The sequence below is a fragment of the Phodopus roborovskii genome, unplaced genomic scaffold (assembly GCF_943737965.1).
Source record: "Phodopus roborovskii unplaced genomic scaffold, PHOROB, whole genome shotgun sequence".
Classification (NCBI taxonomy): domain Eukaryota; kingdom Metazoa; phylum Chordata; class Mammalia; order Rodentia; family Cricetidae; genus Phodopus; species Phodopus roborovskii.
Window position 1 is genome coordinate 3289346 of NW_026126567.1, and position 23829 is coordinate 3313174.

General features: G+C 39.3%; 1 non-coding gene across 1 annotated transcript; it reads left to right on the top strand.

Moving 5' to 3' along the window:
• The first annotated feature begins 22124 nt into the window (after window positions 1–22124).
• LOC127235444 (U6 spliceosomal RNA) lies at window positions 22125–22228 on the top strand. Its single transcript, XR_007835705.1, has one exon. It is a non-coding gene; the product is annotated as a U6 spliceosomal RNA (small nuclear RNA).
• Window positions 22229–23829: the final 1601 nt, after the last annotated feature.

The window sequence follows — 23829 nt, forward strand, 5'->3', positions numbered from 1 at the left end:
TGCTACCCTTTGGTAATATTTTTCAATGAAAGCACACTGTTAATGGGGTTATCACTCTGTGATGCCTTCGCAACCAGTTAGACCTTCCAGAAAGGTCTTAATAAGAAAAAGAAGTATTCAGATACATCTGTGCAAAACTCATCAAAGACAGCAAAATGTCTTCCATTCATTTGCATATGGACTATTACTCATTTCTGACATATTTGGCCACCTATGACTCTGGCATTGGTGAAACATTCACTACGAGATGTTTCTAGGCAGGGATCATAAATCACCAGGACATTCTAGGGCCCATAGTGGATATAGTGCATACAGTGAGACATGCACAGATGACACAGTCATTGAAATAATTCTCCAATTTTTCCACAGATTGAGTTTCCTAAGAAATAGGCATCACTACAAATTCCAAATGGGTCTAGAATCAGAGGTCAAGATAGACTATTCTATTGAGTCAGCATTCATGTCTGATATGCAACTAATATAGACATCAAAGCAATACCAAGAACTTGTTGAGCACAGTAATAGAAAAGAGAACATAAAACACTATGAACCAAAGTTTCCAGAAAAAGCTACATCCTCAGTAAGCCCATTAGAAGGTTGATGAGCTCACTGTGAAGAGCTGAAATATTATAGGTTGTGAGTGAAATTTATCTTGGCTATGTCTCACCCCAAGATGGGGCAATTTATTCCCACTCTGTGTATAACGTAGCACCTTTGTGGTTGTTAGATAGACCTTTTTGGAATGGACAGATAGAACCCTAGCTTCCACCACCCTGAAGTCTAATAATGCCATGAGATCATATCTTAGGTCTACTGCAGATGTTCCCTTCCTCCTCTGTAAGCTGCCTACCTGATATTTCCATCAATGTACTTGAAAAGTTTTTTTGTATTATCACTTTCTTTTATATAAACTTCATGGAATTGTTGACATGTTGTAATAAGTGATTTGGGGTAACCTAAACCTCTGGTCTGGTCTGAACTGTGCCCTTTTCTCTCCTGGATGAGATATGGCTTCTCTGGAGTGTGTGATAACACTCCAAACCATTTTACACATGATTTAAAAAGCATATATATATTCCGTATGTTAGGCATGGTTCTTACGCATCCCATTCTTATTTTTCAGTCCTTGTTTCATACTAATAAATATATAATAATGACAAGGGTAAAGATAATAAAAGCAGAGGACAAAAAAAAAGAGAGAAAAATTTTATGTAGAAAATTCAGGGACAAAGAAACATGTCTCAAACTAAGCAAGCATTAGAATAACCCCATTCATTTAATTAATTGTGCACACATGAATTAACTGGATACAAATGAGTAAGTGGTGAAATAAATACTTTCCTTTGAAGAGGAAAGGCGAGGACAGCAGGATATACCACATCCTACACTTAGAAGCTAGATTTCATGAGAAATGGAAGCTGAAAAGCCAGACGAGTGTCTGTTGACTCAGACAGAAAGAATGGATGGCTTAGTCCATGGAGTGTGAGGTGAGAAAGAAAGAAGGGCATTGGGGGGAAATTTGGATTATAAGATGAGCCCCGAGTGAATCTTCCTCTACTCCCAACCAAACACTGAAAAATGGTGGATTAAATTCCTCAAGAACCAGATGGGACCACAGATGAAACTACCCTTTCCAACCAGGGACTGGGGGAAATTGATTCTTGATTTTGAAAGTAAAGCAATTTTTATTTGATTCCAAGGTGTCTTTGGAGGGCAAGAAAAGTTTAATGTGTATACAGTGTGTTTGAAGACTTTTCTAGGTCCAAAAAAGCCCCCCTTTGGGTACTGTAAGCTGGTTTATTATCCATTATCTGTAACACAAAGATAATGAAAGAGGTAAAACTGTCTGCTCAGAAAGCCCATAGGAATACCAGGACTTGACAGCCATGATATATCTCGATTAGTTTTTCCTGTGTAAAACCATCACAAATCATAGCGCGGACAGCATGTTGGTTAAAGAGACGACACATTGAGATGATGGAGTTATTCATTAATCTTCATTGAAAGAACTCAGAAGGCATTGCGGTTGAAAGCGTAAATCTCCTCTTATTTCACATCCTCTAACTAAAGACTTTGATTAAAATTGTTTTGTTTTGCAGCACAGACGTGAGCACACTTCCCTGTTTACTCACTGGATCTTCCAACCCAATTCATGATGCTAGAATTTCACAAATAATGGGATTTGTGATAAAATGAAGACCTAGATTTTTTTCAAAGAATAAAGGTAATGTTGCCTATGGCAGGGAAATGTATAAAAATTTAAATCGACCTTTGATTTGTCTTATTGTGATTGATACTTCCTTCAAGTGAAGTTTCCTTTCTCTATGTAGAGAGATCGTTTCATGAACTAGATAACTTAATGTCAATTTAAAAATATGGCATGGTATGGAGTGCAGAGGGTAGGAGTTTGCATGGGGAGAATGATAAAATCATTCTACAAGACATCAATGTATTTTAAAATTAAATATAACTGTTCTCTAATAGAAGAATAGCCAGGTGGTGGTGGCATGTATTTTAATCCCAGCACTCAGGATGCAGAGGCAGGTGGAACTCTATGAGTTCAAGCCTAGCCTGGTCTATTAAGCAAGTTCCAGGTCAGGCTCCATAACTATGCACAAAACCCTGGCTTGAAAAACAAACAAACAAACAAACAAGACTAAAATGGAGAATAAAGATATTAGGTTGATGATAGACACACTTTATCAAGGTGTACTCAGGAGATTATCAGAGTATATATACATCATCTAGAGTATTTCTGAATCTGACCATGCCAAGAGAGGTGTTTTGTTTTGTTTTTATTATTAAATTATACTCAAGAAAACAATAAACATTCCCCTTTTTTAGTGAATAGTCTATTTTCCTCACATGCAAACAATGCACTCTTTCATTTTACCTCTCCTCTTTCTCTCCTTTTTCTTTCCTTCTGTGACAGGCAAATGTTCTTCCATCTTGTCTCAGCTGGAACCATCCTTGGCTTAACCCTAAACCTAGTCCCTCCCCTTTTCTCCTTGCACCATGAAAAGTGTTGTAGGAAAGTACACTACCCTGTTCTAGAAACTTGGGGTCAAAATGCCCCAGCTAACTGCATGTTTTTTGACATCTGTTAAACCGCTTGATTGCTTCCCACTATAACAGTCAACCAAAGTGTGGTTTTTCTGTGTTCTTTGCCTTTAAAAGCTCCCTGTAAAGTGCATTTGGGGATATTGTGTGGGAAAGGTTTCTCTCCAGGCAGTCACCCTTGGCTTAGTGCAGACTCTCAAATTCAGGCTTTGGTCATGCTGAATGGTCTTTGTGTCTCTACTCTCCTATCCCCTCTCTTTTATTCATTTCCTTGTTACCTTCTCTCTCTCTCTCTCTCTCTCTCCCTTCCTCTCTCTCTCTCTCTCTCTCTCTCTCCCTCTCTCTCTCTCATGCACGCACGCACGCGCGTGCGCGTGCACGCACACACACACACACACACACACACACACACACACACACACACACATATCCTGGCTTACTGAAGAAGGAATAAACTTCAATATTCCAATATGCTGGGTAGATTTCTCAATGATATCTGAATCTTGCATTGAGTCCATCATTTAGCTTAAACATTATACTTTCTTTACATCCCCATGGCCTCTTGCCCAGTCTGCTGTCTTCAGTTGCAATTGTCACTGCCTTGCTAAGATGAAGACATTCTTTATTCTTTGTAGAGCTGATATTGGTAGAAGAAGAAAAGTCCACATTGTCCCTTTGCATTTGTGGTCATAGTTCAACAGGCCAGACATTCTGACCTCTTATCTCCATGCCAGGTCACAAGACAAGATGAGTACCTTTCTCTTCCAGACACTCAGTGATCCATACACACCACCTTCACGAGGAAAATAAAATTGCTCTCTGTGATTAAAAACTTACCAGTTAAACATTAACTCCTAGGAACAGCAACAAAAACTCCAGTCAAATACAAATTTCCTTATGTTTTCTGCAGGACCCCTCCCCGCCTGCCCTTGTTCCTTTACTGAGGAAAGTCTCTGTCCTCAGTCATTCCTACACTGCAGGAAGTCCAGACAATGGGCTTTCTAGGTCCTTTCTAACATCTCACTTTTCCTTCTTTAATGACTGATTTGAGACGTGATTTCTATCACATTGCACAATGGCTTACATGAGAAGTCACATACGGAGAATACTATCAAACACCATCACCCTCCTCTTGGCCAAATCCATGGCACTCTTCAAAAGCTTTAGCCTAATCTCACTCTCCCAAATACTGATCTTAGAGGCAACACAATTATCTTAGAAGTTTAGTTCTAACGCTGTGACTGCTCTACCACAGTGCTCTAAAAATATCTACCCCTTCTCCTATGGCAATTTCATAGACAGTTACTCTTCTGTGCATTTTTTCATTGTAATTGTTTTGTTTGTCAGTTTCATGGCTCCATGCAGGACTTGCTACTGAAGCAAAAATGATTCGTGGTGATTTATCTATTCACTTTGGTGCAACTGACTACTTGTTAGAACTTGTGAACTTCTAGCACCACTCTATATGACCAGCTTTCTGATTAAAAAAAAAAAAAAAAAGACCTGAATCCACCAGAATCACCTAATATAACAAAGCCGACACCATCAGCAGCAGTGATTTTGAAATCTCCATCAGTAAGTATATTGGGCCATTCCTGTCTCAAATAAATAACATGAAGGGGAGTGCTACATATTCAATTCTGTCTATGTCATACTGACCTAAATTACAAACTTACCAACATTTGAGACATCTAAAGAGACAGTGGGCATTTCAGACTCCAGTATCCCATGCATTGGACACTCACCATAGTCTCTGGCAAATCATGTTACAGTTTGATTGTACTATTAAATTTAGTTGGAAATATGTAATATATATATATATATATATATATATATATATATATATATAATGAAAGTTACAGCATAATTGAAGAGGTGATATCCAACCACAACAGATCTCACCTATAAACATACTATACATGCAAACACAACATAATAGGACCCCTCCCAAAGCTCATAGCTCTCTACTAGCAAGTTACAATATTATCAGAAAGGGAAAAATACCCTACAAAATATTAAAAAAAGTTAAAAATATATAAGGAATACAAGAGAATATAGATAAACATTTGAACATAATTAAGAGGGTAATACAGAATATGAATGAGAACTTCACAGTGATATAGAGATATTGGGGAAAGACCCTAACACTGAGGGACCAGAGATGCCCAGCCCAGACTATATACCCATCAAAACTCTCAAACACTATAGATGGAAAAAACAAGATATTCCATTCAAAACCAGATTACACAATACATATCCACAAATCCAGCCTTACAGAAAGTTCTGGAAGGAAAACTCCAACATAAGGAAGTTAACTACTCCCACAAAAACATAAGCAATAGATAATCCCACTTCACAAAAGTCAGAAAAAGGAGAAAAATACACAATACCACCACCCAAAACAAATCCAAAACAAACAAGAATCAATAATCAATGGTCAACCATATTCCTCAATAGCAATCAATGGTCTTAACTCACCTACAAAAAGACACGAGCTAACAAAATGGATACAAAGACAGAATCCATCCTTCTGCTGCATACAAGAAACATATCTCAACCTCAAAGACAGATTTTTTATGGCACAGTTAAGGGATGGGAAAAGAATTTCCAATCAAATGACACTAAGAACCAAGCTGGTCCCATCCTTTGCTGGTTTCCAAGCTGTCAGTGTGGAGTCTATGAGCTCCCCCTTGTTCAGGCCAGCAGTTTCTATGGGTTTCTTCAGCCTGGTCTTGAACCATTTGCTCATCACTCCTTCCTCTCTGCAACTGAATTCCAGGAGTTTGGGTCAGGGTTTAGCTGTGAGTATCTGCTTCTGCTTCCATCAGTTACAGATGAAGACTCATGTTTGTCTTTTTGTGACTGAGTTACCTCACTCAGGTTGGTTTCTTCTAGTTCCATCCATTTGCCTTTGAATTTCAAGATTCCTTTATTTTTCCCGCTGAGCAGTATTCCATTGTCTAAATGTGCCACATTTCCCCCATCCATTCTTTGGTTGAGGGGCATCTAGGTTGCTTCCAGGTTCTGGCTATTATAAATAATGCTGCTATGAACATAGATGAACAGATGTCCTTGTAGTATGAATGTGCATCTTTTGTGTATATGCCTAAGAGTGGAATTATTGGACCTTGAGGTAAACTGATTGCCATTTTTCTGAGAAGCCAACACACAGCATAGGACTGACCTACACTGAATGTGGGTGTTAGTTAGGAGGACTAGGCAGTCTATGGGGCCTCTGGTAGTGGATCAGTATTTGCCTAGTATACAAATGGACTTTGGGAGCCCATTCCACATAGAAGGATACTCCCTCAGCCTAGAAACATAGGGAAGGGCCTTTGCCCTGCTCCAAATGTGTCCCTGAATGTCTCCAAGAATGTGCCTGAGTGTCCACCATCACTTGTGCTGTCTCTGGAGCCATGGCTGCCACAGCCATACTGTGTGTCATCCTCAAATGTCTCTGCCATCCAGGTTCCTTCTAGGAGTTGCACCATTAGTAAACTTGTACCTTACTGTCTGCTGCTGTGGTGGCACTCTGCAGACAAGTGTTAATTGTCTCTGCCAATGAGCTTCATGCAGGAGTGGCACCAGGAATTTAGACAGAACTGGGCTGGTGAAGAATACACAGAGGGAGATGGCCACAGAATCAGTAAAAGTCAGCGAATATGTGAAGTTTGGCCAGGAAACCCGAACACCAGATTACCAGCCAGAGAACACGACTCCAAGGGCGAGCCACGCTGTAGAGACCAGTGAGATGCTTATTATACTGTGGAAAACGGCAAGCTGGTGGCACCCACAGGTTTTCAGGAGGGTTGGTTATATCCTCCTGATCACATCACATAACACTCTGCCCATAGAAGACCTAGTCTCTCAATTCATTCAGAGCAATGTCGTAACTTTCTGGGAGTCAGAGAGGGTGGATGGGAGAGCTCTGGCTAAGAAGTCTTGAGGGAGAGTTGTCTATGTTCTGTCCTCATCTGGAAGGACACACTTGTCTGAACTGCTGAGACTAGAAGACCCTTCTCACTCCGGTGGATCCTGATACAAATGATCCCTGGGGTAGAAGAAATCACATCGTCCCATTAAGGGAAAATCTGGACCAAAAGCACAATACTAGTCCAACATAGTGGCACATGCCTTGATCCCAGAACTGGGGAGGCAGGCTAAGGTCTTGGGGGAGCTGTGACTTTGGACTCTGGGAATTCAGCTCCTGCTACTAAAGGGCTGTGGTTATCACTCCAAAGACTGCTGTGTGCTAGGTTTTTTGATGCATTTGAGATTTTCTTGTTCCCTTTTCAAAACATTGTTTGATGAGCTTCTGGCTAATTGTCTCATTGTATGATAGCTTTCTACTGACTCTGTTTCGTTCCCACCTGCAAACTGTACATAAGATGCTGTAGTTGATAAACTTGCTTTCATGAGCCATCATCTTGGGCAAGACTGAACCCCTTCCCAAAAGGAATGTCTAATTAAAGGCACAAATAGATCCAATAAAAACAAATACAATCCACCTACCACAGCTATCAGAGACATAGTGTTCCCTTGATTCAAAGCTAAAAGTAATATATATATATATATATATATATATATATATATATATATATAAATGTGTTTTCCACAGAGAGAGCTGACCTAAATCCTGAACATGGGTCTCAGTTCGAAGGCCTGGGAAGCCCATGGGACCTCAGACAGTGGAACCAGGATGTATCCCTGGTGCACAAAAGGACTTTGGGAGCACATTCCCCATACAGTGAAACTCCCTTGGCCTAGAGACAAGAGGGAGGGCCTAGTCCCTACTCTAAATGACTTGAAAGATTTTGATGATCCCTCCTGGAAGGCCTCACCCTCCCTGGGGAGTGGATGGGGAATGGGGGTGGCGGAGAGGGAGCATGGGAAGAAGGGAAGGAGAGGAAACTGGGATCGATATGTAAAATAATAAAAAAATTTAAAAAAAGAAAATATTTTCACCATGAAAAAATAAATTTGGTTTCTTCTACAGCAAATGCTTAGTGACTGTGACCCAAGAACAAAGATTTAGGTCACCACAAATACTGTGTTCCAAAAAGGCAGCAATTTCACAAACATTTTTTTTTTAACAGAACACAGCCATAAATCAAGATACTTTCCAAATACATTTCTGGACATGTTTGATTATAGCAAGACGCAACTCTTCTGTAAACATTATATGCTGTCTGATAACCTCTTAGTCTTTGAGTGGCAGAAAATTGAGTTTTGTTGAGATAATACATTCCAGAAGGTTTTAAACCTACTTGTCAGAGGTGCTAGGATGTTAGGCCATACATAGAAATGAACAAGTAATGGCTATTTTGGGGTCACAGACAGCTCAAGATAAATTAAATTATAGCTGGCACTGGACATGAAACATTCAGATCTCTCCACATAATTAAATTTTAATCTGTCAATTAGCTTTTGTGACACAAGCTTCTTTCCAGAAATTCTCATTCACACACATGAACCACAATGTACACATTCAAATTAATGAGTATAATCCAGGCAGTAGGGACATTGAGGCAGGAGGATAAGGTTAAGCTCTTGTTACATTGCTGGTTGGAGACTGTATCACAAAAGAAAATTTGTTTGGTCCTTTTGTTATTGTTGTTAATTCATTTAATAGAGACATTATCTTTGCAACTTCTTCAATGTAAAATTTATTGTAATAATTTAAACTACACCTTTCAAAGTCATAGAAAAACATACAGAATGAAGTTCTAACTCTAAAAGTGGTATTTTCCCAGGCCTTTGCATTCTCATCTATAAGGAATCATACTGGTAACTACCTCAAACACTGGTTGGGAAATTTACATTAAATAATGATGGATTATGAGGTAAAAAACATGTAGTAGGTGATGGAAACAGAAGCAGACATCCACAGCTAAACACTGAGCTGAACACCTGGAATCCAGATGCAGAGAGGGAGGAGTGATAAGAAAATGGGGGCAAGACCAGGCTATAGAAACGCACAGAGACAGCTGACCTGAACAAGGAGCTAACAGCTACCCAAACTGATAGCTGGGAAATCAGCATTGTACCAACTCAGACCGCCTTAACATGGATCTCAGAAGGCCTGGGAAATCTAAGGCACCTCTGACAGTGGAACCAGGATGTATCCCTGGTGCATGAAAGGACTTTGGGAACACATTCCCCATGGAGGGATACTCCCTTAACTTAGAGGCAGGAGAGAAGTCCTAGTTCCTACTCCAAATGACTTGAAAGATTTTGATGATCCCTCCTGGAAGTCATCACCCTACATGTGGAGTGGGGGGGGGGTAGGATAGGAGGGGAGTTGGGGGGAGCATATATATAAATTCATGCTTTTGTTTTCCCAGCATAGAACCTAGAGAATTCTTGAATGGTTTGCTGTCCTTAAATCGTTTAGACAACATGCTGTTTATGCACTGGCTATCATTTGATTTAGTTTATCTGGTTAAATCTTCTGTCTTAGCTAAAAGCCCCTTCTGGTCTTTTCTGGATAACACTGGCTCTTCATTTCGCTTCTTCTCGTTTTGTTATAAGACATTCTTTCTTACTGAAATCTTACCTGACCTCTTACCCTCAAATATTTGTCCTATTACTTTTATATTGCATTAGATTCCAGAGATGTATAGACAGATTCTTTTTAAGCAGACTTTACATTATTCATAACTCTTTCCTAGCTATACCCTGACCTTGCCTAGGGTAGACACTCCTTCTCCCCTTCTGTATAATCAGTTTCCTTCAGAAGAGTTAGAACTTGGCTAGTTTTCATGACAGGACTCTTTTATTGCATTCCTAGCAACCACTTTCAGCAATGTTCTGTGGAATTCGTCAGTCCTTTGCATAGTATTACTCAACTCCATCTCTGCAGGATGACAGCTGCAGCACAGGTAATTCAAATTAGTTCCCCAACTTGGTGTCTCTTTGTCCTTCCTTCTACTTGTTCAGACTACTTGAGTGCACCCAACACTGTCTCTCTGCTGCTACTCTGTGCATTGTTCTGTTCTTGAAGTATTCATGTGTGGAGAGAGAGGAAGAGATAGATGGGAGAGAGGAGAGATGGGGTATGGGGAGGCGGCAAAAACTCAATCACCTTTGCCAGAGAAATTTGACAGCAAGAGAGTGTAGGGGGCATGATGCAGGGCAAGCAGAACCAAATGGAGACAAGCCAGGACAGAGGAAAGATGATAAATTCAATCAAATACAGGGATTTTTAGAGCAATGGAGTTCACAAAACTTTGTCTATGAAATGTTAAGAACTAAAGACTCCAAAGAGATTCTCTAAACATCACAATTTACATTTTCATTTATGGAGTCTGGATGGATAACTTGTATTTTGATTTTTCCTTTTTATATATAAGACCGTCCCATTTTATCCAAGGGGATACCCAAACAGATAACCGATGAAGATCATATTACACTGCTAAATCTCTTTCTTGTCTCCGCTTATCCTTATAGGCAACATGAAGGGACACCAAAAACTCCTGGCAACATGCCCAATGTTTTTCTATTCTTCAAATCTACACTGTACCTGGCCCCATAAGAAGTTCCTGATTCAGGCTTATTGAAGTACAGTGTGTCTCTGGCTTTTGTAGCTTTGTGAATCTGAAGAGGGGGGAAAAAGGAAAAAAAAATTGTGTCTGGCTGACTTGTTCAAATTCTGAATCACATACACTTTGCACAGCAGGAACCTAGACATTGCAGGGCCTTAACAAACACTTACAGAATTGAAATGAGATGTGAATGCCACCAATGCTTTTATTCCCATGACATCATTCTCACAGAGGAAAGAAAATCATCACGGTCAGTTATATATCTGGCCTTTCACAATTTACAAAGTACTATCAATTTAGTTTCTCTTCTGATCTTTACATACCATTCTTGGTTTGGATCATTCCTTTGAAACATTAGCAGAAACTGAGGACAGGGAAATTTAATTAGTCACCCTGTGGTTCAGAGTTAGTATAACTTTAATTCCCTAACCTTGACCTTTGATTCCCAATTATTGGAATTCCTGTCTATTAGATCCAGCGCCTTCTGCAAATGTTAACTTATTTTTTAAACCAAAGTTACACAGGAAAATCTGACACATAATATAGGCAGAATCTGCTTCCTTTTGTGAGCCTGTGACACATTTAGTAACACATTTAAAACTAGCATCAACCAATATCTAACACATAGAGTAATAATTTTGAAAGACAATTACATGATAACTACCCACAAGGTGTTACAAGCCAACAAGTATTGCTAATAGGGTGATTTGCAAATGTAAGTTATTGTCTCATTACACAAACCCAAAGGAAAACAACAAGGAAATTAATACAAAATTAGGTGTTAATTAGAGATGTGTGATGGGTGGCATGCTGCAGAAATATAGATATTAAGCAGAAAGTCAGGCTGTTGCAGGGGTTGTTCAGGGAAATATATGACTTTTATTGTGCTGGGAAAAGAAAAATGATCATCAATTTAATTCATTTACAATTTTATTTTAAATGAAAGCTGGAAAAGACATAAAGCAAAGATCCATTCAAAAAACCTCTGGCCCATGACTAAAAGTAATGTAGCTAGATTTAACATAACACAAAACAGTAACTAGGCATGAGGATTCATATAGTGGACATCTAGTAAGACTGTTCCTCACATTTCTGCCCTCCTATCCCCTCCCCTCCACCTCTTAAAGCCCAGATTGGCCATGTAGAACATAATAGAGGATCCACAAACATTGCCGAGTAGAAGGAAGCATATTGTCAAGGGATGAGAGAGTACCATGTACAGATTTACATTGGGGCGTTATTGCTTTAATGTATCTAAAGTCACTGGAACCTATAGATTTCCTGAGGAGTGTTTTCTTGTTCAGGTGATTGACAGATACATTGGGATTGAGGCTTAAGGAGGGGGGCTAATGGTATATAATGTCTATGCTGTACAATATTCTTCTAAAGCATTGGACTTCAGGAATCACATTTAGATATGTGTCAACTAACGTCCTTCAGGGGAATTCAGGATGTCACATCTCCTCTCATGGCCAGAATTTGACCCAGATCCCATGTCTCTCACTAGTAATTAGAATCTTCCTGCTCAGTCATTGCTTTTATAGTATGTTGATTATGTGAAAGGTCCAGACATAATGCCATCTAATGCTATCAATGTCTAATTAGCCACATAAAAAGAACAAAATCACCTTGATGTTTGAATGTTGATGGGGGATGACCTTCTGTATGCTGTGAATATATGTGTCTCTTATGGGTTGATGAATAAATACTGATTGGCCAGTAGCCAAACAGGAATTATAGGTAGGGCTACAAGACTAGGGGAAGGCTGAGGAGAGGAGTCAACAGGGAGAGGCCATGGAGCCACCTGGAGCATTACAGGTAAGCTACGGCCTCATGGTAATACATAGTTAAATAAAACTGGGTTAATAATTAAGAGACAGCTAGCCAATAAGAAACCTCAGCCATTGGCCAAACATTTTATTGTTATTATTTATAATCCTCTGTGTGTTTATTTGGGTCCAAATAGCTGTGGGACCAGTCAGAACAGAAACTCTGTCTTCAGAACATTATAAAGAACCTTGGTTTTGATAGTTCCCTGTAAATATGCCTAATAACTTCTTACCAGAACTAGTGCAAGATGATTGTTCTTAACTAATGCTGTTTCTCCCTGGAGACACACATTTTAGAAGCTTACATGCTGTACAACCTGAACAATCAAGTACTGTTGTCACATTCTGCTCCTGAGCTGTTACCTCATTTCGAATAAAAGTTTCCTAGATTACTACTTCTTTAGTTTTACTATATGATAATAAAATTTTGAGTTTTCTAGCAGATCTGAAGTTACTTTTACATCAGTAAATAATCTTTACAGTTATTATGTTGAAATGGAATTAGGTAGCAATATGTAACAGAGAAATAAATAACTGAGTTAAATTCTGTATAAATAATTCCTTTTAAGATAATTATATTCTATGAGATATTTTTATAATATTTTATTTATTTGTTGAAGATATTATATATGTAAACAATGTATCTTTTCATTTCTGTCCCACACATGCCACTCTAGCTCAGTCTGGGACTTTAAAAATATTAATTATTTATCTGAAATTCAGACTTAATTGAACACTGTGTATTTTATTTGGCAACCCTAATGTGGGGTCAAAGACAATGAACTTCATAACATATTCCCAGTGGATTTCCTTTTGAGCCTTTTTCCTTCCTTGGACATTATACAGTATGAAATGAGAAATGTCTACAGCCTTGGCATTCAAGGAAATTCACTGTCCTATTTTGAATCACCTCCTCTTGTTTGTTATATTAACTGTATTTTATTTTTTTGATATTTAACTTGAATATATTAATTTTAGAAAATTGTTTCCTACTTTGTACAAATGTGTATGTATTTTGATTATGTTCATTGCATCCATTACTATTTTTCCTATTTTTGACATTTCTTAATCAAAAAGATTTTTATTACTACAATAAACACATAATAATTCTATGTTACACTGTCTCATTTCTTCTGATAGGAGAACCTTTAGTTTCTCCAAGTGATACCTTTCTGCAAATGATACCATTCATCTTTCATTCTTCTTTATGCATGGATAAACCACCCTCTCTCTGTGAAAGGGGAGGTGTGATATTTTATTTGCCTTTTCATCTGTTGATGAGCACCTAGGCTCATGGCATAACATGGCTGCTGTTGGCAGTACTCTCATGGAGGCATACTGGTATTTCTACAATAAGCTTATCATGGAGAACCCACAGATATTAAAAATAAAATTTCCATATTATTTAGGTGTATCCTACCTGGGAATATTTATGAAGGCATCACATTCAGTTCAATGTATGTATTTCCGATATTGTAGTAACAAGACTCCCATAGCTGGGTTGAGATTGCCACTCCAGGACTTGCTAAGTCCAAGAAACATCAAATTCTGGGCTTGTGAGGTCACTTTTTTTTTTTTCAGACACGCCCTCCTACTGTTTTCCTGAATCTCAGTACATGCTGCTGTACTTCCTTCTTCCTGAGGGAGCAGACTCAATGACGGCACCATCTGCACTGTGCAGAAGATCCCACTAGCAAACTTTAAGCCAACTTCCTGTTTGCTTCCTATTTCTCGGGAATGGCAACCATGCCTCGACTTTAACTTCACTCTAACATCTCGCTGCTTACTGCTGAATCCTTGTATGGCCCAGTGTGGTATGCAATGTGTCACTGCTCCTATTTCTACCAACCTATTGCTAGAAAGCCTGCTCTCCATTCATTCCAGTCATTTGGCTGTCTGTGTGTTCTATCATAAATCAATACCAGCTCAGAAGATAGTGCTAAAACTAATATTAACAATATAAATAAAAAATAAATTCCCCGGTAAAAGGGAGCTATATTGTTACTGTCCACGAGTAAATACTGTTTGAAGTAAATGTCGACACTCAGCATTTAGCCTTGTTTCCATCATGCCCAAAAATAGACAAATACCAAACACCATTAAACACAGCACACTGATCCTATTACAACACAGAAAGACTAATTCTGGTCTTTTTTTTTTTTTTGTCTAATTCTAGATCTTTGTGCCGGGTGTGTCTCTATATCTATCCAATTTTCCTGCATAAGCACACAGCTACTCTAGGGTGGTAGGTTCATGATCAAGGTCTTTCTTCCTCTCCCTTCCCATTATAGATGACCCTCCTTTTGCATTCCCCAAAGGTTTCATTGCCCTAAATACAGTAGTCAGCCCTTCCTGAACAGCAACTCTCCCTCAGAAATTATTAGAATGAAATTAAAAGTACTGTAATTTTCTTGTACTGTCGCCTTAAAAATAGATGCAGAGACAAAAGCCCCTTTTCTTGGTTTAATTACAAGAAAAGCTGAAGAGGCTCACAGCATTTCTCTACAGTATACAGTTATTAGTTATTTCACTACCTTAAATTCACTTTAAGTCATAAAATACTCTAATCAGTTGAATCTCCAATAGTATATAATAACAGTAATTCATAAAACATATCAATATTCTCTGTTCTCAACCTTGCCTTGCACAGCACAGAAGATTGGGTGTTAGAAATGTTTATTCATTGTTCCTTTTCCTTTCTTCCCCCGTTTTTGTCTTCAGGGATTGCTGAATGGAAATGGGAGTAAGAATAGTGGTGTAAGGGTTAGAGATGTGCCTTTTATCTTCTACAAATAGTGTGTTTTTCTAACCAGTCATCACTAGAAATGGCTCCTTGACATAAAGTTCCTCATAGAATATTTATACAAAGGACCCAGGGCTCTCATTCCAGTGCATCTTAGAAATTGGCATTTCTAAGATATACTTTTCCAAGGTATGACATAGTTCTGCTGAATTGGAAAAACAATGACTCAGCTTCAACTTTAGTGCTTAGTGAATGGTGAATTGTTCCAAAGCACACAGTGAGTGAAAGATCAGAGAGCACAGAAAGACGCAAATACTAGCTGTTGTATTAGGTGGCTAGTCCTTTTCCTGCCATGCTGTGTGAATTATAATTGGTCTTAAATGTAAAAACCCAAAGTCAGATATAGGGGTTAATGCTGAAAGACCAGAGAAGCAGAACAGCCAGCCATTAGTTCTTACCTCTACTGAATCTTCACACCAGAGGGTCGAGCCTGTCCCTACAAATCCTCAGACTGACTGCTGTTTCTACATAACCTTGGACTGAATGAATGCAATCACCTCTGGTCTCCTCCAACCTTATATTCCTTTCTCCACCCAGCCATATCACTCCTGTCTCCAACTCCCTAGTGCTGGGATTAAAGGCATATGAATAGCAAATACTGGGATTAAAGCTATGAGCCACCACCTGGCTCTGGCTCTCTGTTATACTGGATCATTCATGTAGCCTAGAGTGGTCATAAACTCACAGAGATCCTCCTGCCTCTGCCATTTGAGTGCTGGGATTAAAAGGTGCCACCACTGCCTGGTCTCTATTGCTAACTGGCTAGTCTGCAATTCTAATCTCCGGGCAAGCTTTATCCATTAAAGCACAAACACAGTATCACCATACTGCCATGAGGATGTCCATTCAGCAAATAGGAATTTACGATGGATATGCTTCCAGCTAAAAGTGGCAGAGATTTCTCTTTCTGTCATATCCTTCTGAGGTTTCCTATTCTACCTTCACTGCCTGGAGGTAGGGCTCAGATTTCCTTTTGAACACTACATTTCAATACCTGTGTGCAGAATCCTCTTGTTCCTGTGAACTTTGACCATATAGCCTGCTGGTCCCTAGCCTGTTAATCCAATTTATGTGAGGGATTTAAATGTCACAAAAAGGAGGTCTCAACATTCTTCAACTCTGAAACAGGAGTCATGAGGTTGCGGCCACCTTGGTCATCCTGACCTAACAGCGGGTTTCTGCAGTCTTCCCGATGCCACAGATACTACTTCCAGCACAAAGCTGTACAGTTCTACAGCACGTTGCTTATACAACTCCATCTTTAAGCGGATGACATCAGTCATCCAGTATCCATCACTGACTGACCAGTGGCTTGTAACAATGGCTGAGCTATAACCTTTTTTTTTTTTTGATTTTCAGAAAATCTCAAACCCCTTAACAACAGTTTGGGAACACTTATACTTGGCAACTAGACTTTCTGTTTTTACCATGGGTTACAAATTCGTTTTGACCCCCAACAAACTCCCTTCATATGGTGTCCTTTAGCTTTTCTTTTTGTCTAAAATTGTTCTGCCAACATACAAGACTATAGACTGCTGCATGCAAAGCTTAGTCACAGACATTGCAAATGTTAAATACATACTTTCTCAATCACTTAATTAATAGTATAACAGTATTTTTTACAAACCATATGGTGTGTGTGTGTGTGTGTGTGTGTGTGTGTGCATGTGTGTGCACAGACACACAAACACAAACATATATTATTGTGAGTATGATGTCTCAGACATGCCATAGTGTATATTTGGGAGTCACAGACAAACTTTGTGGAGTTAGTTCTCTCCATTCATCTTTACATCCTTTCTAGGAAATGGCTGAACTTAGGTTCAGCATAAACAACAAGCACCTTAGGAGCTCATTTATATCATTTTTCTAAGACTTACATAAGTTAACATGTCAATCCTAGTTCCCTCACCCTCCGGTCCTCCTCTGCGCCCCCCCCCCCAAGACCATCCATCCCCTTTCTGCTCCTCACAGAGGGTGAGGCCTTCCATGGAGAGTTTTGAAACTCTGTCATATCATTTGGAGCAAGACCTAGGCCCTCCCCTGTGTGTCTAGGTTGAGAGGGCTCCCTAAGTTTATTTGTACAATAGGGATAAATACTGATCCATTAGCAGAGGCCCCATAGACTGCCCAGTCCTCCTAACACCCACATTCAGAGGGTCTGGGTCGGTCCTATACTGGTTTCCTAGCTATCAGACTAGGGTCCATGAGCTTCCCCTTATTGAGGTTAGCTGTTTCTGTGGATTTCTTCAGCTTAGTCTTGACCCCTCTGTTCATTACTCCTTCTTCTCTGCAACTGGATTCCAGGAGTTCAGCAGCTCAGCTCAGTTTAGCTGTCGGTGTCTGCTTCTGCTTCCATCAGCTACTATATGAAGGCTCTAAGATGGCATGTAAGGTAGTCATCAATTATCTGTGAAGGGCATTTAATGTAGGGCACTATTGCTTAGATTGTTAGTTGGGTTCATCCTTATAGATCTCTGGACATATTCATAGTGCCAGATTTCTCTTTAAACCTATAATAGCTCCCTCTATTATGGTATCTCTTTTCTTGCTCTCCTCTATCTTTCCCTGACTCAATCTTCCTGCTCCCTCATGCCCTCCTCTTCCCTCCTCTTCATCCTAACTCCCTCTCCCCTCTCCACATGCTCCCAATTTGCTCAGGAGATCTTTTTCCTTTGACCTTCTCCAGGGTCCATGTATGTCTCTTTTAGGGTCCTCATTGTTTCCTAGCTTTTCTGGCAGTGTGGATTGTAGGCTGGCAATCTTTTTTTTTCTATATCTAAAATCCATATATGAGTGAGTACATACTGTGTTTGTCTTTTTGTGACTGAGTTACCTCACTCTGGATGGTTTCTTCCAGTTCCATCCATTTGCCTTCAAATTTCAAGATTTTGTTTCTGTTTTCTGCTGAGTAGTTCTCCATTGTACAAATGTACCACCTTTTTCTCTATTCATTCTTAACTTGAGGGGAATTTAGGTTGCTTCCAGGTTCTGGCTATTACAAATAATGCTGCTATGAACATAGTTGAACAGATGTCCTTGCTGCATGAATGTGCATCTTTTGGGTATATGCTGAATAGTTGAATTGCTGGATCTTGAGGTAGACTGATTCCCATTTTCCTGAGGAACTGCCATACTGATTTCCAAAGTGGCTGTATGAATTTTCACTCCCACTAGCAATGAAGGAGTGTGCCCATTTCTCCATGTCATCCTATCTAGCATGAAGTGTCTTTAGTGTTTTTGATTTTAACCATTCTGACAGAACTAAGATGCTATTAAAAGCAACATGGGGATGGTTTTGTGCACAGTATAGTCAAGATATTGTCAGTTCAAAATACAATAATGCTTCTAAAGGTAAAATTGGACATTGTAATTTTTTTTGCCCATTTCAATTGGGCATTTTAATATTTAATTTGGGGGGCTGGAGAGATGACAACTTAGCTAAGAGAAGCAGCTAAGAACATCAGTTTCTTTTTCCAGAGGAAAGGGATTCCATTTCCAGCATCCACACAGCAGCTCACACCACCCTGCAACTCTAGTCACAAAGCATACATTACCCTCTTCTGTTCTCCAGGAGTGCAGCATGCATATGTTGCACCAACATACTAGTAAAATGCCCATACACATCAATTTAAGTATTCTTATAAGCTACACAGAGGTTCACTCTGAAAGTTGGAGCATCAAAATACATGAACAAGAATTCATTCAGTATATATATATATATATATATGTATATATATACATATATATATAAATATATATATTATGCACACGACTAAACCATACTCAGAAATATTATCTTGCTAATTATAAAATTAGTTAATTCTTCAGGGTTAACTATCAATTGTGTTTTATTCTGTGATATCTCCATTCCAATGTATTCAAGTCTGTAATTTACAAATGGGTCTTATGGATCAGATATTCAACCAGTTTCACTGAGTCAGGTAGAGGCAGAAAACATCTTATAACTGAAGTCTCAATCTCCAACTAAATTTGCCATCTTATTCCATTTGGATTTATAACTCAATCACTGCTCACTGATTCTAACGTTCTGTGTAAATAAGCAAGGAAAATATAAAATACCATCTCTTCCCTCAGACAGTCCGGGGCTAATAATTACAGTGCCATAAAATGAAGGCAGTCATTAATACTGCATGTTCATCGCCTGCCAGTTGTGTAACTTTGGGCTCTACTTTATCCCACTGGGAATGGCACCTGCCCAGCTGGATGTGATGATGATTAAGGAAGACCATAATGCAATTAAATGGTCATCACAGCTGGCCACAGCTGGACAGTATATCCCAGGCATCTGCTCTTTTGCCTTGAGTTGAAGAAGCACTTGCTAGCTTTGAGGTCTACAAATCAGCTAAAGCATGTGAGAAAAAAGTTTAAAATAGAGTACATCAGTCAAGTAAAATGGCAGACAGTATTACAGGCTATTATTCCACAGCCACTTTAGCCTCCGTTTATTTGACAGATTGGCACCTTGTAAATATGTCAGTTGTTGTAATTGGGCTGCCACAACCACAACTTGACTTCACATTGAAACCTGCTGTAGGGAACCGGTCTGTGTTCTGTTTTCTTGTGTATGTACATGTATCAGACAGGACTCATCAACTCTTGTGGGCTTTTGTGTAGTCCTATAGAATTGTCCCATTCCTACAACTCAACTGGTTTTCTATATGTCCTCAGGAAATAATATTTATTTCTTTATTTACCAATTTGTTTGACATATTTAAACATAAACTTATTATAAGGAATATATATGACCTCATTTCATTATACATTATGTAACATTTAAGACACGTTACATATATACCTGTTTTCTCAATCACCTACCATTGCTACATTGTGGAAACATGCAGAAATCTTTCTCCTAGTTTTTTGAGCTGTGTAGATTATGACGCTACTGTACCATAGTTCCCCAAAGACACTTAATTTAGTGTCTTGCTTTTTTCTTCCTTCCCTCTTCTCTTGGCAACCACTGGTAATCACTGTTCTACTCTCTGCTTCTGGGAGATAAACATTTTTATATTACATATATGATTCTGATCAAGTAACACTCATTTTCCTCTTCCTGGTTTCCTTCAATTATAGTCAATTTTGGACAAGACCCCAAGGCACAGGAAACAAAATATAAAGTAGGCTAATGGGTTTTCATCTAGCTACAATGCATCTGCTCAGTAAAGAAAACAATAGTAAAGAGGAATCCAGAGAATAACGGAGAGCATCCCCTAACACAATGTACGAAGGGGTATCGATATGCAGAATATGTAAGAAGTTAAAATGCTCCAATAGTGAAACAGAGGCACACACAGTAACAGTACAGATTTTAAGACTATTTCTATCAGACACAAACACACAGTGCATGAAAGCACACATGCACATGCAGATGTCCATACTAGTAATGCAATTAAGAATGAGCCATAGACCTGCAGAGTTTTCTCTCCAAAGGAGACATGTAGGTAAGTACTGTGACTTAATGACCCTTCTCTAAGCTGGGTAACAAGCTCTCTTTTCTTGCAGTAGGGAACATCACCTTGTGTTCAGCCAGGTTCTCTTGAATTCCTGGCCAAAAAAAAAAAAAAAAAAAACACAGTGAATCTGCTTCCTTTTTCCACACTAGTCAAATTTTCCCACCATTTAACAAAGCAACATACACCCATGGTGATTGCTAAGTCCGTTGGTGTTTATATTTCATGAAAAAAAAAGCTGACCTAACTTAATTCTCATTTTCTGAAAAAGAACCATCTGCCAAAGAGATAAGCAGAAGTGACCTAGGGCCCAAGACAAACATTTAATGATGGCCACTGAGAAAGGAAGGAAGGAGCTGAGGCCTTTGGATGGCAGATGCTTAGGTGATGGGTGGGTAAGAAGAATAGGGAAGAAATGCGCTGTGCGATGCAGAGGCAACAACAATACAGAGGGCAAGTGGAAGTACAAAGCAGATGAATTTTTTCTTTTACTTTTGCTTTTTACATTTTATTTTATTATTCATCTTACATACCAACCACAGCTCCCCCTCCCTCTCCCCATCCCTCTTCCCCTCAGCTCCCCCCAAGCTACACCCATCCACTCCTCAGAAAGGGTAAGGCCTCCCATGGGGAGTCAGCAAAGCCTGGCATAATCAGTTGAAGCAGGACCAATCCCACCCCTCCCCCGCCCCACCCCTACTTCCACCCCCATCAAGGGTGAGTTAGGCATCCCACCATAGAGAATGGGCTTCAAAAAGTCAGCTCATGCACTAGGGGATAGATCCTGGTCCCACTGCAACAAAACTGTTGCCCATATGCAGAGGGCCTGGTTTGCTCCCTGTGAGTCCATGGGCTCCCACACAGCCAGGTTAAGTGTCTGTGTGGGTTTCCCCATGGTGATCTTCACTCCCCTTGTTCTTTTTTGTTTGTTTTTCAAGACAAGGTTTCTCTGTATTGCTTTGGAGCCTGTTCTGGAACTCCCTCTGTAGACCAGGCTGGCCTCGAACTTACAGAGATCCACCTGCCTCTGTCTCCCAAGTGCTGGGTCTAAAGGCATGTATCACCAACACCTGGCTTGAACCCACTTGTTCTTATAATCTTGCCTCCCTCTCATTGACTGGTCTCTCACAGCTGGGCCTGATGCTTGGATGTGGATCTGTGCATGTGCTTCCATTAATTACGGAATAAAGGCTCTATGATGACAGCTAAGGTAGTCTCCAATTATGGGGAAGGTGAGTTTAGGCATCCTCTCTGCTGTTACTAGGGGTCTAAAACTCGGGTCCTCCTTCTGGATTCCTGTGAATTTTCCTAGCATCTGATTTCTCCCTAGGTCTGTAATGGCTTCCCTTATCCATCTCTTTCCTTGCTATCCCACCCCACCCCTCCCCCAACTTGACCCATCCCATTCCCTTATGTTCTCATTGTCAGCACATGTATTAAAATTTAAATGATGCATAAAGATTAGAATGGCCCCTGCACAAGGATGACACACAAATTCATGAAGCAAACACATTTTTACCTATCTTGGAATATAATCACTAGATTTAAGCATAGTAAAGATCATTAAAGGAAGACTGCATGGTAAAGAATACATGTACAACTATAACTAACTAACTATATATATTTACAATTTTAGGGTTTGAATCAATAGTAAGTCTGAACAATCATCAACTAGAACACCAACTGCATAGCCATTTGAAGACTTTTAGGTAAAGTGCATATTTGGGAAAGATAGACTAATTACCAAACCTAAGAAAATGAAGTTCTTAGAAATGGTTGTTGTTTATCAAAAGACTTTTTTTAAGACTTCGGGGAAATGTCTTATTTCAGAAAAGACTAATGCATATGAAAATTATTATTTTAAAAACTGAGTAGAATTCTTAGTAGCGATGAAGAGTTCATTGCTTCTATGAAAGTCGAGAACATGGTTATTAAATGCTCAAAATCAGGGAGGATTGTATAAACTTCAAATCCAGATGAACAACTACTAATTCTAAAGAAGTGCAACAAAAGAGAATATTACATGATAACTCCTTCAGAAACTTTGCCAAAACAGGAAGTCAAAACTTCAATTTCCTCTGTTAGTATAAGCATAACAAACAGTAAAGGACAAAATATGCTTTGAGAAAGAATGTGAACTTGTTAATTAAAGAGAGAATCTGACCTGGAGCAAAAAGGGGTCATTGATATCCCATACAAGAAAACCTTATGGAGATTTTGATAAAGTAACAGGTACCAGACTATCTTTCCTGAATTAAATAACCATAAAAATGGGGAATGGGATACATAATATGCAAATGCATAGACAAAAGAACTCTGGAATTAAGTTTGGAGAGCCAGAAGACCAAAGAAGTGATTACAAGCATGAGAAGGTGTCTCATACATTACTCACCAGGCCAGAGTCCAGAAGGAGGATCAGATTCCTTTGAACTCAGCAAAACGAGGTCAGAGTATAACACAGGCCCAGGTATTTGCAGTTTGCAAAGAAGAGGTTTAAAGACAGAAGCATTGTTCAAGAAACCAAAGCCTGTATTTGACCCCTTTGAGGCTTTGCCTGCAGTCTTTGAAAGATGTGTTGGGTGAGAACAGGTGCATTTGTTTAAAGAGCAACTGCAAAGCTGAGAACAGAATAGAGTCAGCAAAGCTGATTGGGACATGAGAAGACTCTGAGTCATGGGGAATTTTTATCCTTCTCTAACATAAGAAAAATACACCTCCAAGTCAGATTTCCTGTGGATAGGTTCTACAAAGATAAAATTGATCTCTGAGAAGATCCACAGAGAGATGGAAAAAGGAAACACTCTTTGCTTCCAAAGACCTTGCCCAATAAATGCTGAAGTGAGGCTCTTACAAGGTCAAGGTTCCAGTTCCATTAGTAAACTGCCCACTAAGGCAAGTATCAAACTCATGAGGCAGAAGACAACAAATAATGAATTGTAAGTGTATTAACAAAAAGTCCAACATACAACCAGTATGACATTCTAGGAGAGACCTAGGTGAAATTATGTACCAGCAAATAACAGGAGAAATCAAGCGTGAGCTATTTAGAGAACAGACCTATTCAAGTTAGAGATTTAGTCTGAAAAATTAAAAGGGTCTGTGCTTGTGTCATTTTCTGG